We start from the raw sequence: 18363 nt of genomic DNA on the forward strand, positions 1-18363 counted from the left end.
CCGTTCGTTGTATGTTTTAGCTTCCAGTCCCCTAATCATCCTGGTTGCTCTTCTCTGTACTTTTTCTAGCGTCTCAACATCTTTTTTATAATGTGGTGAACAAAACTGAATGCAGTACTCTAGGTGTGGTCTTACTAAGTCTTCATAGAGTGATATTATTACCTCCCTTGATCTTGATTGTATCCCTCTGTGAATGCAACTTAGGATTGCATTAGCTTTTTTGGCTGCTGCTGCACACGGCTGGATCCTATTTAGCTGGTTATCCACTAAGACTCCAAGATCCCTCTCCCAGTTCCTGCTATTGAGCCTGGTTTCACCCAGTCTATATGTGGACTTTTGGTTTTTCCTGCCTAAGTGTAGGACTTTACTTTTCTCTACATTGAATTTCATTTTCTTGGATACGGCCCAGTGTTCTAGTCTGTCAAGATCCATCTGGATCTTGAGCCTATCTTCTTGGGTGTTAGCTATTCCTGCCAGCTTAGTATCATCTGCAAATTTGGTAAGTTCCCCTTCTATTCCCTCATCTAAGTCATTAGTGAAGATATTGAAGAGTCCTGGGCCTAAGACGGAACCTTGTGGTACCCCACTGCTCACTTCCCTCCATGTAGACTTAGACCCATTAAGCACTACTCGTTGAGTACGGTTTGCCAGCCAGTTGCGAGTCCATCTAGTGGTGGTGCTTTCTATTTCACTTTTTTCTAGCTTACTAAGAAGTAGGTTGTGGTCTACTTTGTTGAATGCCTTGCTGATATCTAAATATATTATGTCCACAATATTTTGCTGGTCTACTAATTTAGTCACTGTGTTGAAGAATGAAATAAGATTGGTTTGGCATGATCTGTTCTTAACAAACCCGTGCTGACTGCTAGTTATTACTTTACTTGTTTCTAGATGTTGGCAGATCTGTTTTTTTATTATCTTTTCCAGTATCTTCCCGGGTATTGATGTTAGGCTGATTGGTCTGTAGTTTCTTGGGTCTGTTTTTTTCCCCTTTTTTGAAGATGGGAACCACATCAGCTCTTTTCCAATCCTCTGGTAGTTCCCCGGTGCTCCAGGATTTTTGAAAGATATGGTGCAGTGGTTCTGAGATGACCTCTGCCAGCTCCTTTAAAACTCTGGGATGTGATCCATCAGGCCCCGGTGATTTGTTTTCATCAAGATCAGACAGGTGTTCTCTTACTATTTTTTTTTTTTTTTGTTGCTTATTTTAACTTTTATTTCTGGTCTGTCTTTTACAGCTATGTTTGTGGTGGGTTGAGCTATAGTTTCTTTTTGTGTGAAGACGGATGCAAAGAATGAGTTAAGCAATTCTGTTTTCTCTCTGTTGCCTGTTACTTCCTTGCCATCTTCTCTCTTTAGTGGACCGACTGTTACCTTGATTTTTTCTTGTTATTTATATGTTGGAAGAAACTTTTTTAAATTATCTTTGACTTTTGTTGCAGGTCTTTGTTCATTTTGAGCCTTTGCTATCCTGACTTTGTCTTTGCAGATTCTGGCTATCTGCTGATATTCTGCCTTAGTTGTATGTCCTTCTTTCCATTTTTTGTACTTGTCCTTTTTTTCTTTCAATTTGCCAGAGAGATCTTTGTGCAGCCATGCTGGTTTCTTCTTCGGTTTCTTGGTTTCTTCTGTCTGTCTCTGTCTGCCTCTCTGTCTCTGTAGCTATCTCGGGTCAATTTCTATTTTTAAGATTTAAAGCACAAGGAAAAGAAAACTCTGAAAGACAAATGCATTTGAGATCCTAAATTGGGAAAAACATAACCCAGGTAAACATCCTCCGTGCATGCAATTGATACCTAACCTGTCCTTTGAACCTCTCCAATTTGTGTCAAAAGCCAGTGCACCTTTGGTCTCCTTTCCTTACCTAAATAAAGCACCTGAAGGCAGGACAAGAAGCAATGGATGGAAACTAATCAAGGAGAGAACCAGTGTAGAACTAAGGAGAAATGTTGGACTTGCCTGCGGAAGTTGTGAGTGCTCCACAACTTCTTGAAGTTTTTAAGAAGAGATTGGACAATCATTTGTCTGAAATAATAGGGTTTCCTGCTTGAGCAGGGAGTTGGACTAGAAGACCTCTAAGGTCCCTTCCAACTCTGTTATTCATCTTCTTCGTCATCATGTTCTACTTCATCCTTTTCTTCATTTTTCATCATCCAAATTTGCCCTCTTATATTTCATCCTCTTCATTTTCTTCTTCATCCTCTTTTACTCCATGCTCTTCTTCGTCATTGCCTTTCAAGCAAAGCATGATAAGAATAATTTTTCCTTGCACTATATATCCCCAACTGCCAGGATCAGAGATACGCTGCCTCTAAAATGGACATTTCACATCAACATCCTTGACCCTTTCCATTAGCAAATATTGGCTGACCAAAAACTCTCTCTCTCTCTCCCCTCCCTCCCTCCTTCCCCCCCCTCTCTCTCTCTGGGCTGTTCTTATTTAAAGCAAAGCAGTAAAAGAGATAATGGGTCTGATGTGAAATAGTTCCAAGTAATAAGGCCATGCATTCAAGGGGAATGACTTAATCCATGATTATGAGCCCTTAAGCCGCCACTGTCATCCATCGCTTACAATGGTTCAGGTCTGCCTGACTTCCTCTTGCAACAAAAATGCATTTTGATCATTAGCAGAACAGAAAAGCTCAGGAAGAATTGAGATAGAGCAAGCAAAACCCAAATCTCATAGCAGTGTTATTTAACAGGTGGGGTTTTTTTTAATTAAATAAATAAATAAAAATAGAGGAGGGATTTTTGGAGGGATGAAAGCTACAGATGCAGAATCCGAAGGCCGCTGCTGCTATTAATGAAAATGGGGACAATGTCTTTTGGAGCTTAATACAGGCAGTCCTGGACCAGTGGTGGGATTCTACCAGTGTGGCCCGGTTCTGCCAAGCTGGTAGCATCGATGAGCAGCAGAGACCGAACTGGTTCTTTCCACCGCTCTGCTCTGTTGGGCCCACCTGCCCACCTGCGCTCCCAAACTCACCTTTATTCCCTGCTTTTGAAGCGCAGCTGCTCTGTGTGGCACAGCAGAGTGATGCGCGGTGGCTCTGAAGCAATCGGGAGAGCGCAGGCTTGCAGGAGTGAGTTGGAACACCTCTGCGCCTGCGCAAAGTGCACGTTTGACACATGCATGCAAGGCGTGTACATGCACGCAAAGCACGCCCCCCCCAAGCCACACCCATCGAACTGGTGGTAAAAAATCTTTGAATCCCACCACTGTCCTAGACATACAATGACCGTCCTGGTCATACAACCACAATTGAGCCCAAGATTTCTGTTGCTCAGCGAGGCCGTTGTTAAAAGAAGTTTTTCCCCGTTTTATGATCTTTCTTGCCACGATTGTTAAGTTGAATCACTGCAGTTGTGAAATTAGTAACACGGTTAATTGAATCTGGCTTCTCCATTGACTTGGCTTGTCAGAAGAGGGCAAAAAAGTGACTGCATTGCCCCCGGACACTGCATCCGTCATAAATATGAGTCAGTTGCCAAACCGACCAATTTTGATCATGTGACCATGGAGATGCTGAACAGAAGAGAAAAACAGAGGTAGAAGGATCCTCAGAAGTCTTCTAGTTCAACCCCCTGCTCAGGCAGAAAGCCCTATACTATTTCCGACAGATGGTTGTCCACTCTCTTCAGAACGTCAAGTTTGGATCATTCACAACTTCTGAAAAACTAGTTGGCTAGGAGAGATGATACCCACTGGAACCCTACATCTCACTTTGAGCAGGGGACTTTGTTAAGACATTTCAATTTAGTAGCTGGAACAGTGGGGTTGTGCCATGAGCCAGAACACACAATTGTGGTTGATTAGTACCCAAGTCCTGGCTCCTGCCTGAGGCAATCTGCACTGTGATTGGCTGCTGTGCGTGTAGAGGGGGAGTTTCCCTTTTCTCCCGCCTTTTCCTTCCGTGGGCTCTGTGATTTACCTCATGATAGAATAGAATGGAACGGAACGGAACGGAATGGAATGGAACGGAACAGAATAGAATTCTTTATTAGCCAAGTGTGATTGGACACAGAAGGAATTTGTCTTGGTGCAAATGCTCTCAGTGTACATAAAATAAAAGAGTCAAGAATCATAAGGTACAAGAGTTAATAATAGTCATAGGTCAATAGTCATACTTTCCCCGCCTTTTTCTTCCGTGGGCTCTGTGATTTACCTCATGATGTTAGTGATGCACCTGATTATCTTGTTTGAACAGTCAACAGTGTTGAGGTAATTCCCCGTTAGGAGAATGAGCACATACAGGGAGACGTATTTGAGAGAAGTGTTTGAATAATACACACACAGAACACAGATACACTGCACAGTAAATGTAGGTTTTACTTCCAGAAAGGTTTAAGCAAAGTTCAAACAAGCAATCCAAAGTCATTCACAAGTAAATCAGCCAGTTTTCATCCAGGGATAATCCAATAACAAATTCCAGTGTCAAAAACAGTTCAGTATCAGACTTACATCAAAATCAAAGAATATCAGCCAATTAGGAAAAATGGAGGAATGGCAATGCTTTCCAACAGAAGGAAACAGAGACTGACTCACACTCTCTTCTGAGACTAAGACTAAAACAACCCAGGTTTCTGGCTCCATCTTATGGCCGTTTAAGAAACCACACCTAATTGCTCTTAAAGAGACAGTATTAAAATGTCTATCCTGGTTTATATATTGTCCAACCCAAATCACTGTTAGGTGACTTATATTCCTAACAAACAACAATCTAATCAGGAAACCAGCAAGATCACTCCCGCCAACCCTGACAGGGCAAGCCATTAGTATATAGAGAGCAAACCCCACTCCCTTCTAGCACTGATGACATTACCTAGTTGGGCAATGAAACATCTGCAAGAAAACAACAGCCACCAGGATGTGACAGATGAGTTTTATCATATGTACTGAGTAATTAACCCCTCGCAGGCCAGATGATGGCATTCCTGGAGTGCAGCAACCAGCTGTCTGAAGGCTACAGTGGTTCAACAGCTTTCTAGATTCCTGCTTATTTGTGGCAGTTTTTCTAATAAAAATATTGTGCATCCCTCTTTGGGTGGTTATTTTCTTCCTTCAATAAACCAACTCAAGAAAAGAGACTTTTCTCCAGATATTCCGCATGCTCCAACAAGCATGTAATAAGAGGAACTTGGCAATATCTCAAAAAAGCAAGTGAACGTTAAAATGATTTTTACATCTTGAAAACTGCAATCCAGGTCTTCATGGTCTTCACACCACCCATAAAGCAACAACAATTTTCCTTCCATTTGCAAACTTCACAGTTAAACAAGCTTTTCCAAAGTTGAACCCAAAACTGGAACCCAGAAACACATACACACACACACAATGTGACAAACATACAAAGACTGCAGTAGTATGACTTTTCCAAGCATAGCTGAAACTGAATGAGTTAGACAAGCGAAGTAACGATTTCTAATTCAGGAAATTAGAATTAGATTTTACACATTTTTAGCATGCCATTTTGCAATTTTTTTTTTAGCAAAGCTAAATTGATTTGGGGAAAATGCCTTTATTAATAAATATCCTTGTCATCTCTGCAATTCTCTAGGTACAATAACACACTGTGCGTAAAGCTATATTTGGAAATGTGTTCTGAAGACCATGCAGATCTAACCAACTTTTTGGGCTGTTGATAAGTCAGACTGCACTGTTGAATTGGCCCAACTCAGCAGATCGACAGAAGTTTCCAAATTGATGTATATAAACCTGCAAAGGGGAAAAAAAATACTGCAAAGTCACGTTCAAGTGGAATTTTGAAGTTCTTCATTAAGCAAATCCCTTGAGGAACTAAACAGAGTTTTCCATAATAATAACCTATTCCAAAATCAAAATGATGGTGGTAGTATAATTCACAGATTTATTTATTTATGGTGAAGCAAAGTATCAAGGCACCTGAGACAATTTCTCTTCTGATTAATTGTCAAGGGGATTTCATAGAAACAGAGGCTCTGTGAAACAACAAAATAAACATGAGAAAGAATATTTGTAGCCCTGGGTTGCATTGTGGGGTCCTTGGTGCTCTCTGGGCATGCTTGTTTTCTTGGAGACGTTTCTTTAGTGCTACTCCAGACTAGCCCTGATGATGTTACCTAGTTTGGTAATGAAACATCCGCAAGAAAGCAACCAAGCTCAGAGAGCAGGAAGGACCCCTCAACAAAACATACAATATGAATATTTTATCAAACAGTAGCAAAATGCACGTTTCCCAAAAGTATGTTTAATCCAAATGATCTACACAATGATCTCCTTGTGTTATGACTACAATGGAGCCTGAAATTTCTGTTGCTAAGCGAGACCATTATTAAGTGAGTTTTGCCCCATTTTACAACCTTTCTTGCCACCGTTGTTAAGTGAGTCACCGCAGTTGTTAAGTTAGTAACACAGTTGTAAAGTGAATTTGGCTGCCCCCTTGACTTTCCTTGTGAGAAGATCACGAAAGCTGATCGCACAACTTCGGGGCACTGCAACCATCATAAATACAAGTCAGCTGCCAAGCGTCTGAATTTCGATCACGTGACCATGGGGGTATCAACTAAAAAATACTCCTTTGGTCTTTTTAGTTGCCAGCAGAAAGGGAGCGGGAGAAAGCAGTGCATTCTTTAAATGCCTCAGATAATTGCCTTGGCAGCCGAAGCTGTTGGCACACCAGATTATTACTGGAGAGCCTGATTGATGACTCTTGGCTATGGATGTGTCCCATTGGAAAATATGCATCCAGGGGGTGGGTGTATTCTGTATTCTGTATTAAATTGAAAAGAATTCATTCGCTGGCATTTTTGTATCAGAGAATAATACTACAGAGAATATTGTGAGGTTGATGGCTGGGAAACATCTCGTTCAGTTCAAGGAGCTACCAATGATTAGATAATTATCAAATATCACTCTGCTCTCTCCCTTCAGCAGCCCACTTCCCCGAGGACGAAGTTGAGCTGTCATATTATCCATAAATTACAGCATGGGAAAAATTCTCCTCATGAACCTCCTTTCCCAGAGTTTTGGAAATTGGCAAGGACGATGTAGAATCCGAAGGGCACAGCCTTTCCACTCTCCTTGGTCTCCTTTTCCATCGAGGGCTGCCTTACAGATCGTGCCAATGAAATTCCGTTAAAACTCAAGAAACCCACCCAGACTGACTTTCTCTTTGCATCTAAGAAATCATTACCTTGAGAGTCGAGCTGACTTAAACCAGAAAAATCTGGAATGTTGCCCATTCACTCAACTCAACCCATTAAGGTATAAAAAGAGAAATATAATATATATATATATATATATAAAAAGAGAGCGGCTAATATTTGACCAAGAGAAGAAATCAGTAGAAACCTTACCAGTTTCACTGCTTTGGCAGAGCGTTGGGGGAGCAAGTGAATGTGTATGTCAGCGTTTTGCATGCTGTAAATTTCCTCAAAGAATGCCAGATGTGTTGGCGACTGCCTTTTCCTCCTAATTTTATAGTGATGTCCACTTAATTTTAACAATGAAGTATCTATTTTTATAAAGTGAGGGTGACATGCTTCAGGGTTTTAGCAGCTGTTCCAGACAAGGATGTCAGATCATTAGCCAAACGTGGCTGATTTAAAAAAAAAAGGAAATGAAAGCATGTTTCTTTGGAGATGTTACTTAACAGAGGAAGGAAGGAAGGAAGGAAGGAAGGAAGGAAGGAAGGAAGGAAGGAAGGAAGGAAGGAAGGAAGGAAGGAAGGAAGGAAAGAGGGAGGGAAAAAGGAAGGAAGGGAAGACAGAAGGAAGGAAGGAGAGAAAGAAAGAGAAAGAAGAAAGAAAAAGAAAGAAAGAAAGAAAGAAAGAAAGAAAGAAAGAAAGAAAGAAAGAAAGAAAGAAAGAAAGAAAGAAGAAAGAAAGGAAGAAGAAAGAAGGAGGGAGGAAGGAAGGAAGGAAGGAGAGAGAAGAGAAAAAGAAAGAAAGAAGAAAGAAAGGAAGGAAGAAGGAAGAAGGAGGAAGAAAGGAAGGAAGGGAGAGAGAGAAGAAACGAAGGAATGGGAAGATGGAAGGAAAGAGAGAAAGAGGAAGGAAGGAAGGAAGGAAGGAAGGAAGGAAGGAAGGAAGGAAGAAAGAAAGAAAGAAAGAAAGAAAGAAAGAAAGAAAGAAAGAAAGAAAGAAAGAAAGAAAGAAAGAGTGTGTCAATGGTATCCAGCTCAGTTGTCAGAGAATCATCTCACCCCTTTTATACGTACAACTATCTTATTGGAAAGGAAAGAATAAAAGCCACAATAAAAGGTCTGGAAAACAGTTGTGAACCCTTGTGGAACATCCAGAGGTTTGGATGATGTCAGGATCAAGACACTTTCAAGGTGGCAACCAGATTTTCTGCGCTTTTTACAAAAAGACACACAATGATCTGGCTGGAAACCAGATGCTGCATGCTTGACCTAGTGGTTAAGGCACCAGAAAGTGGGAGACCATGAGTATAGAAATGCTATTGCTATTCCTCCCTTCCTTCCTCCCTCCCTCCCTCCCTCTCTTATTCCCTTTCTCATTCTCCTTCCTGGTAGCACAGTGGTTAGAATGCAGTATTGCAGGCTAATTCTGCTGACTGTCAACAATTCAATTCTGACCAGCTCAAGGTGAACCCACCTTCTGAAGTGGGTCAAATGAGGACCCAAATTGTTGGGGGCCAGAGGCTGACTCTGTAAACCGCTTAGAGAGGGCTGGGAAGCACCATGAAGCAGTATAAAAGTCTGTGGGAAGGAAGGAAGGGAAGGAGGGAGGGAGGGAGGGAGGGAGGGAGGAAGGAAGGAAGGAAGGAAGGAAGGAAGGAAGGAAGGAAGGAAGGAAGGAAGGAAGGAAGGAAGGAAGAGAGGGAGGGAGGGAGGGAGAAAGGAAGAAAGGAGCAAGAGGCTGACTCTGTAAACTGCTTAGAGAGGGCTGGGAAGCACCATGAAGCAGTATAAAAGTCTGTGGGAAGGAAGGAAGGAAGGGAAGGAGGGAGGGAGGGAGGGAGGAAGGAAGGAAGGAAGGAAGGAAGGAAAGAAGGGAGAGAGGGAAGGAAGGAAGAGGCTGACTCTGTAAACCACTTAGAAAGGGCTGGGAAGCACCATGAATAGGCAGATAAGTCTAAGGGCTATTGCTTTTGCTATTCTGCAACCCTCGTGGTGACTTGGATGGCAAACAAACGTAATATATCAATATTTTCTCTTCCGAATGACCTCAAATGCTATCCTCACTCAAGTATTACAGTGACCTTGGATCAGTTCTTCCTCAGCCTAACTCATCACTCAAGGTTGTCTTGGGAATATAAAGTGGAGGAAAAACACGCCAGCTAGCCTTCTGTGGAAGGCTAAAATTAAATTAAATAACTGCTTTGTATTTCTGCTGCATGCAAATTGCGCTCCCGCTGAGCTGCATTAGAGCTGAATCATTTGTAAACAAAGCAGAGAGAATCCTGAGCAGAACTGACTTTGCTAAATAATTTTGCACCGTTTTGGTTAAACGGGGAAATAAAATGCAGAATGCCACTACTTCAAAAAGGAATCTTGTTTTCGTTCTTGGGCTGCTAAGCCGAAGTCATGTGCACACCCATTAAGGTGAAGGTGTGAGCATTTAGCACACACAGAGAAAGAGAGAGAAACACTGCAACTAAAGCATTCATGACTTTGCACTGTTTTGCGTGCGGGTGTGCTAACAGTAGGCACTGCTAGAACTAAGGAGGACAGTGGTTGGTTTGTCGTGTTGGCCTGCCCAACATTTCAAACAAGCTGATAATTAGGTTTCCAAAGCAAAAAGTTTTTCAGCTGTGGGAGCACCAACAACGGATGAGCAAAAAGTATTTGTGAAAACTCTTATTTCCATTAAACCAACTGAATGGACAAACAGTGAGGATGACGTGAAGGGAAAAAAATTAGGCACAGAATGTTAGGTCCCTGTCCAGCAAAAAAAATGCTAGGTCCCTGGTCCAGCAAAAATGTTAGGTCCCTGTCCAGCAAAAAAAAAAATTCTTGAAGATCCCTGTTAGAGGGGTGAAAATTTGCATCAATGACAGATTAATATCCAGTTTCTCAAATCCGTGTGTTTAACCCAACCAATGATTGTGTTGTTTGTCCTGAAGTCTGTGGAACGGTTTGCATTCAGAAGTTGTGGGTGTTGTGCTTCGCCAGCAGCCGGTGTAGATGGCAGTGGAATCAGACAGTGGGGAAGAATGGGGACCAGTCTGGGGAGGACGCGGACGAGGGTCCTGCATCCGATGCAGAGATGGAACCGGGGCCATCTGGGAGTGGGGTGCTGACTCCGGAGCCTGTGGAGTCTGGCAGCAGTGAGGCAGAGGAACAAGGGGAGCCTGTTCCCAGTGCATGTATGTACAGAGCTGCTAGAAGGTGAGAGCAGCTGAAACAAAAGGGGCAACTCAGGACTAAGGCTGGAAGGTGATGGCCCCTCCCTTAAGGGATAAAGGACAGGCCAAGATAATGAAACCTTTGCAGGAAGCAAAGTCATTCATTCTGTTTGGATTAATCCTTGAAGCTCTGTGTGGACTTTGTACTTCGGTTGGCTTTTTATAGTTCATTTGGCACTTTAGTTGTTGGCAGCAATTCAAAGGAGAGAAAGGTGGGTGCTTATCTCGAGGGACTGTTTGGGACTCAGTACAGGCTGGGAATGAACATAATTCCCAGCGTTGAAATAAAACAAGAGTTGTTTTAACTAAGCGTGTGCTTAATTACAGTCTCAGGAAGCCGTGGCCAGAACAGTGGGTGCTCCATCATTGGAGGTTTTCAGGAAGAGACTGGACAGTCATTTGTATGGAATGATATAGGATCTCCTGCTTGAGCAGAGGGTTGGACTAGAAGACCTCCAAGATCCCTTTCAACTCTGTTGTTCTGTAAGACAAACAGGAATACATGCAGATCGATTGACCGGCCGTCCATAATCACAACTGCACTTGGAGAAGCCTGTTCTTGTGCTCTGTCTCATTCCAAGCCAGTCTTGTCAACTCTTGAGGTGAGATTCTCAAAATGTATTCACAAGGTCTCCATTACTGTAGAAGCACATAGATAAGCAGGAGTTGTGGCCTAGGATGTTTTATATAGCCCACTGATGGTCTAAAATAGTTAGCGTAAGAGTTAGTGAGGTCCTTTATACTCTCTGAGCTTGGTGGTTTTCTTACAGACATTTCATTACCAGGCTAGGTAACATCATCAGTGCTAGAAGGAAGTGTAGCTTGGGAAGTGGAGAGGAGGAGGAGGAGGAGGAGGCCTGTGGCTTCCTGAGCTTGGTAGCACTAATGAGGCTACCTAATTTGGCAATGAAACTTCTGCAAGAGAACAATCAAGCACCAAAGACAACAGTTCAACCTTGAACTACAAATCTTACTTTCCATCGGCAGGAATTGGTGCCTCACTAATCCTTAATCTTTACTGCAAGATTCTTTTTTTGTGTGCAGTTCTGTCTCAACTCATGGCCTGAGTTCTCATCATCTCCTGGTCATTGCTTCGGCATCTTTTCAACCATCAAAATCAAGTTGACTTTATATGTGCCTATCTTATCAGTGACAAAGTTTTCATAGCTGGTTTTTGCCTGGTGTTTCCCCCCTGACTCATTGCAAGGAGAAAAAAGTAGGGTCGCCTTTACACACCATCGTTAAGCAGGCAACCAAAGACTCCAGTGGCTTTGCTGGCAGATCGTGCAAAGCTTAGATCTCATTCTCACGTTCTGCTAACCAGGATATGGAGATGTTCTGCCTGTTTTAAAGAACTTATTTTTGTGTATTGCTCTCCTCTTGTGCTCACAGTTCTTAGCCGTTAAAACCATATTTTCCCTCATTTTCTAACCCAGATTTTCCCTTATGCTCCGGGTGCTTTGTCAACAATTCTGGTGGTGACATGGTCCAACGCTGTAATGTGCTTACGGTGTTCTGCTTAGTCACTTTGAGCTGCTGCAGATTAATTAATAGGTTAATTAAGTAACCAGATTAAGCATGCCATACAGGCTAAGCCCGTGATGGTGAATCTATGGCACGTGTGCCATAGGTGGCACGCAGAGCCATTTGTGCAAGTGCGCGAGCCCCAGGCAAACTTACCTCACTGCGCATGCGCATACCTCACAGCTGATTTTGGGGCCTTTTTCGGGCCCCCAGAGGCTCAGGGGAAGCCTCTGCAGCCTTTGGAGGCCGAAAAACAGGCCTGTTTCATCACTTCCTGTATGTCTGGTAATACCAGAAGTGACAAAACGGGCCCATTTTTCGACCTCCAAAGGCTGCAGAGGCTTCCCCTGAGCCTCTGGGAGGCCGAAAAAGGCCTGAAAATCAGCTGGAAGGTGCGCACATGCGCAGTGTAGGTAAGGGGGCGGTGGGGGCATTGCACGCGCATGTGCTCTGGGTGTGGGGGTCATGCGCATTGCCTTCTGGGTGCTGGCACGTGAGCGCGCAAGCACAATTTTTGCCCAAAAAGGTTAGCCACCACTGGGCTAAGCCATTCTTATATTCTTTTCTGCCAAGTTAGGTGGAGAAACTGGGACTTCATTACTTGTATGCAGGATCTATCTACATATGTCAGAGAGAGATAAAGGGTGGCAGAGCCAGGGGGAGGAGTCAAGCAGGGAACTAGTTTAGAATCCTTACATAGTCACAAGTCCAACTCCCTTGAATGTCATTGAAACTTGTTTGTTTGTTTGACTTTATTTTGCCACCCATCTTGTACCAACCAACTCTGGGCGGCTGCAAATGACTCTTGACTGTTCACACTAATCGTTTGCAGGTACTACAGGTAGTACAAATCATCAGTCTGAGAAGATTCCTGTGTCTAGACTTGAACAATAAAACATTGAATTAAACTCTCCGCATGTGGATGTGTTTGTTTGCATCTGACAATCTAGGACCAAGCTCTTGTGGTAGCACAGACTTAACAATTATAGCTGGTTATCAAGAATAATTTGGGATCCTATCTTGAAGTTGGCTCCCCCTGTGTTTTTATTTTTGCTTTTTTTTGTGAGGATGACAGTATGTAAGTGTGCAAATCTTTTTTGGGGGAGATAAAAATCTTCATTTTGAGAAAAACAAGCTGCTTTCTCAACAATCGCATTTTGTGCATTTTGAAAGAAATCAGACATTTTTAAGCCAAGCAATTCACATGATGTTCTATCATTTGTGGAGAAAATGTGGTGGGTTGGTTTTTTTTGCTGGGATTAATCAAAAAGCTATTTTTCCCCCCCTTATGGGTGGATGATGGTACCATTTCAAGCAGGCAGCGGAGAAAAAAGAATCAAATTTTTGTAAGCTGCACTCGCGAGCAGCTAATTATGTGTGCAAATGGTAACTCCAAAAGGAGAATACTTATTACTCATAATGTGAAATATTCGAGACATTCTTTATTGTGGAGGACTAGAAGAGGGAACTCATGCGCAGGTTTTTCATGGTGTTGAAAAGCTTTCTTGAGCATTGCTGGAAAAAAAATAACATACAGTGTCTTCCTCGGAATAGAATGGAAAAACTAAAATATGCATGCTGCAAATCCCCCAAAGTTCCATCAGGAAAGATCATTGTTGGATTTTGCCGCCTCACACCCCTCAAGACTTTATTAAAAGCATAATTTTCTTGGAAATGGGTTGACTTAAGAGAGTGCATTGTGACTCACGGCCGTCTTTTGTGGGTAGCCATAAAAAAAAAAGCAGATTTCCTGCTTTTACAAATGCAGGATGCTCAGTGTAGAAAGTCAGCACCCATCCTTCCACCCTCCTAGAGAATGAAATATTTTGGGGAATACTAAAAAGGCAGGATAGAATATTTTCCCCTAAAGGAGAAATGGGGGAAGGCAGAAACCGGCTCCAGTCTCCCTGCCCCCAAGCAGAAACGGAGGAGGCCAACTTTTAGAAAGGCCGATTCGGTAATCCATTCGGAAAGGCTGGGTCAGACAGAGACTCCAGATAAGCAACACAATTAGGCAAGACAAGATTAGCCCAGAAAAACACCTAGGATTTGCATTTCCCCCTTTGCCTATAGAGCCAGCCATGACCTTTACATGACCCCATAGGAATCCAGAAAGGTATAAAAACAGCCCACCCACTCTCAACTCCATTTTGTCAGCTGCCCCAGAATCACATCCTGTTGGTGGTTCTGCTCATCAATAAACAGAACTTTCTTTCCAGTCAGCCTCCATTTTATTCCTGGCTTGGAACGGGAACGGGACTTTTCTTATCATACTTTTGATAACATTTTGTTTTAAAAAACAAAAAGGCCAGAGGGCAGGTCAAAACAGAGTGAGGGGCTCAGTGGGACAGTCCCAAGCTGCCACTTTAACTTTTCTTGAGACCCCATTTCACCTTGCAACACCCCTGTTTTGCAGCCCCGGCAAAGTCTCTCTCTCTCTCACCGCAGGCTAACAAGTCCGGCCTGCAGGGAGATGAATAGTTGTCTGCCACCCCTATTCATCTCCGACCCCCACTGCCTTTGATCCCCAGAGCTCGGGCGGGGCTTTGCCAGCAGTGGTGGCTCTTCCGTCCCAAGGACCAGCCCATAGATTTCCACTGCTCTCCTCTCCTCTGCCTTCTGCGCATCTGCGCGTCAGGCACTGGGCCCAGCTGTTCCTCCTCTTCCTCCTCAGCCACCTCCAGACCTGGGGGCTGTTGACTCTCCACCTGAGGGCTGACGGGATGGCTCAGGCTCCGCCTCTGTCTCCCTCTCTCTCTCTAGGACAGCTCCATTCCCTCTTCCCTCCTAAAGCTTGCCCTGATGCTGACCCCAACTCTCACGCCTCCTCCTCCTCCTCCTCCTCCTCCTCCTCCTCTGACTTGACTACTGGAGGGGCCGGCAGCCAACAGGCCACCACAGAGGCTTTTGTGATGGGTCAGGTGTGAGTCATCAGTGAGTTTTATTACTCACTGTGGCCAACTTGCTGTGGGACAAGGGTTACACTAATATCGAAGAATGGATCTTTAAAGACTGTCTACAGTCCTTGTATTTACAACCATCACAGCATTCCCACGGTCATGGGACTAAAATTCAGGAGCTTGGTAAGTCGCCTGTATTTATGACTGCTGCTGCATCTTGGGATACCTGAGCCCCATTTACAACCTGCACAGGAGGCTTTGGACAACCAAGTCAGTGGGACAATCTGGATTTGCTTAAGGTCCACACAATTTACTTAACAATTGCATTGATTCACTTAACAACTATGGCAAAAACGAAGTCTTAAACTCGACCATGACTCACTTAAGAATTGCCTTGCTTAGCGATGGAACCTCTACTCCCATTGACTGTCGTCCATCCAGGGTGACCTGTACTTGATACGTCTCTTGTTTAAAATCAGCTTTTTCTCTCAATTTAATTCTTCCAGCGTTCAGTTATGTTGCATTGCAGGTATGATTGGGTTTTTAAAAAAACACTGGAAAATCCATATTATCTTGCTCTAGGCGACAATCTGTAGTACCTACTTTAAAAAAAAAACTAATAAATTCTAAGCACTGCCAAGCAAAGCTACCAATATATTATTTTTAATTAAAAGAAATATTTTGATGTCATTTGTTTTGGGAAGGCAACCTTGTCCGGTTTTGCGATTACATCTTCCCCAAACGCAAGTTTTATTGTGAGAATTTTGCAGAAAGAATAATGGATTTTAGCGCAGCCGAATTTCTTCCTGTTGGATCTGCATTATGTCTGTTTGGGTAAATAATATTCCTATTAAAACCCACGAAGGATTTCTCATATTAATCTTACCTGCATAAACTTGTCTCCCAAGTGCTGGGATAGCATGAGATCACTGCACGGGAGAAACTTAACCTAGTGCCAGGTATTTGTCTGTAATGTATATAATATTAATAGTTTTCCTACGGATTTACAGGTCGTCTTTGACTTATGACCATAATTGAGTCCAACATTTCTGTTGCTAAGCAAGACAGTAATCAGTGATGGGATTCAAAACATTTTGCTACTAGTTTGGTGGGCGTGTCTTGGTGGGCGTGTCTTGGTGGGTGTGGCAGGGGAAGGATATACTGCAAGATCCCCCTTCCCTCCCCACCCCACTAACCTGCTTTCCAGCTCCATTCTCCTGTGCAGGGCAGCCAAAGGAGACCCAGCCGATCAGCTGGGACTCAATGAGAGGCAGAGAAGAGATGGGGTTGACAGGGCCAGTCAGAGGTGGGATTGGCTGGTTCTCCAGAACTACTCAGAATTTCCACTACTGGTTCTCCAGAACCGGTCCGAATACCACCGAATACTGAGACAGTTGTTAAGTGAATTTTGCTCATTTTACAACCAGTCCTGCCATAGTTGTTAAGGGAACCACTGCAGTTCTTGACTTAGTAACATGGTTGTTAAATGAATCTGGCTTCTCCATTGACCTCACTTGTCAGAAAGTCACAAAAGGGAATCACGTGACCCCAGGACACTGCAACCGTCATAACGGTGAGTCAGTGTCTGAATTCTGATCACGTGACTACGGGGATGCTGCAATGGTGATAAGTGTGAAAAACGGTCGTAAGTCACTTTTTCAGTGCTGAACGGTCACTAAATGAACTCTTGTAAATCAAGGAATACCTGTATGTTGTTTCAATATTGATAAAGTTTTAATTTTTGACTTTAAGTCCCCTAGAGTATATGATGGGTTGGTATATAAATGTTTAAAATATTTTTTTTAAAGCATTTTACTTGTGTCTTGCCTGTTTTATTTTGACAAAAAAAATATTAATAATGTGATGAACGTATCCAACTCACCTTCCTCCTCTTATTTTCTACACAACAGCCCTGCGAGGTGCCGGTTGGGCTGAGCGGGAACGACTGGCCCAAAATCTCTCAGCAGCTTTCATGCCTAAAGCAGGACTAGAACCAGGGGTGGGATTCAGCCGGTTTGGACCAGTTCAGGCAAACCGGTAGTTCCGGTGATCATTTGGCTCAGCCTACCCATCCCTTCCCTAGTCTGTCCTTTATTTCTGTGTTTTGCACCTCCGCTGATTCTTGCGGCAGAGCGGATGGCCGTGCCTCAGCTGTTCTACTCACCTGAGCAGCAGTAGAAGGTATCTGTTCTGACCCAGGCTTCCTGAGACATTAACAAACACACGTTAGTCCCAAAAGCCTTTTATTTTATTTCAACGGCTGTGAATTATAGTCATTCACAGCCCATAATGAGTCTCAAACAGCTTGTAAATAGTCCCACAGAAGCCTGCCAAAGTCCTTCGGGATAAGTCTGATAAGCACCCACCTTTATCTCCCTTGAAATGCTGCCGATGACTAAATTGCCAATTAGCTGTACAAGACCAAACGGAGGACAAATTCAACACGGAGCTTCAGGTTTCAAACCGACCAGTAGGAACAAAGTTGCTTCCTGCAAAGGCTCCTGTCCCTTTGGTCCTCCTCCTTTATATCTTATGGGAGGGCCAATCACCTCCAAGCCTTACTCCTGAGTCACCTCTTTTGTCTTAGATATTCTTGCCTTCTGGCAGCTCTGTGTATGCACACACTGGGAACAGGCTCCCCCTGCTCCTCTGCCTCGCTGATGTCAGATTCTGGAGGCTCCGGAGTCAGCACATAATTCCCAGATGACCCTGGCCCCATCTCTGTGTCAGATACAGGACCCACGTCCGATACAGGACTGGCCCATTTTCCTCCCCACTGTCCGACTCTGCTGCCAGCTCTGCAGGCTGCCAGCGGACCACAACAGTATTAGAGCTGAAAATGGATGGTTTTCAAATGCTGTGCGTGAGAACTAAACCAGTTGTTACACCTGTTGAATCCCACCACTAGGACTAGAACTGACTTTCTCCTAGTGATTGGCTCAAAGTCAAATTGGCCCAAAGCCAGTGTTCGTGCCTAAAGCAGGACTAGAACTCCCCGTCTCCTGGTGATTGGCCCAAAGTCACCCAGCTGGTTTTCGTGGCTAAGGTGGGACTGGAACTCACCGTCTCCTGGTGATTGGCCCAAAGTCACCCAGCTGGCTTTCATGTCTAAGGCGGAACTAGAACTCTCCGTCTCCTGGTGATTGGCCCAAAGTCACCCAGCTGGCTTTCATGTCTAAGGCAGGACTAGAACTCCCGTCTCCTGGTGACCGTCTCCTGGTGGGGGCTTCCTGGTGGCCCCGGGTTCTCTGGGGCCGCCGGGGGGCCCCGGGTTTTGTGGGGCTCCGTTTGGGTTCCCCATTGGCCCAAAGTCATCCAAGCTGTTTTTCATGCCTAAAGTGGTACTAGAACTCCCCGTCTCCTGGTGATTGGCCCAAAGTCACCCAGCCGCTTTTCATGCCTAAAGTGGTACTAGAACTGATTGTCTCCTGGTGATTGGTGTAAAGCCACTCGGCAGGGTTTCGTGCTTAAGCCATGACTAGAATTCACTGTCTCCTGCTTTCTCTCTTGGTGCCTTAACTACCAGACCAAAACATGCTCTAAAATAAAAATAAAAATAAAATGAAACATGACACAGATTCAGCAAAA

The sequence above is a fragment of the Notechis scutatus genome, chromosome 4 (genome assembly GCF_049901735.1).
Source record: "Notechis scutatus isolate UNSWTSFEM ecotype Mainland chromosome 4, rNotScu1.2, whole genome shotgun sequence".
Lineage (NCBI taxonomy): Eukaryota > Metazoa > Chordata > Lepidosauria > Squamata > Elapidae > Notechis > Notechis scutatus.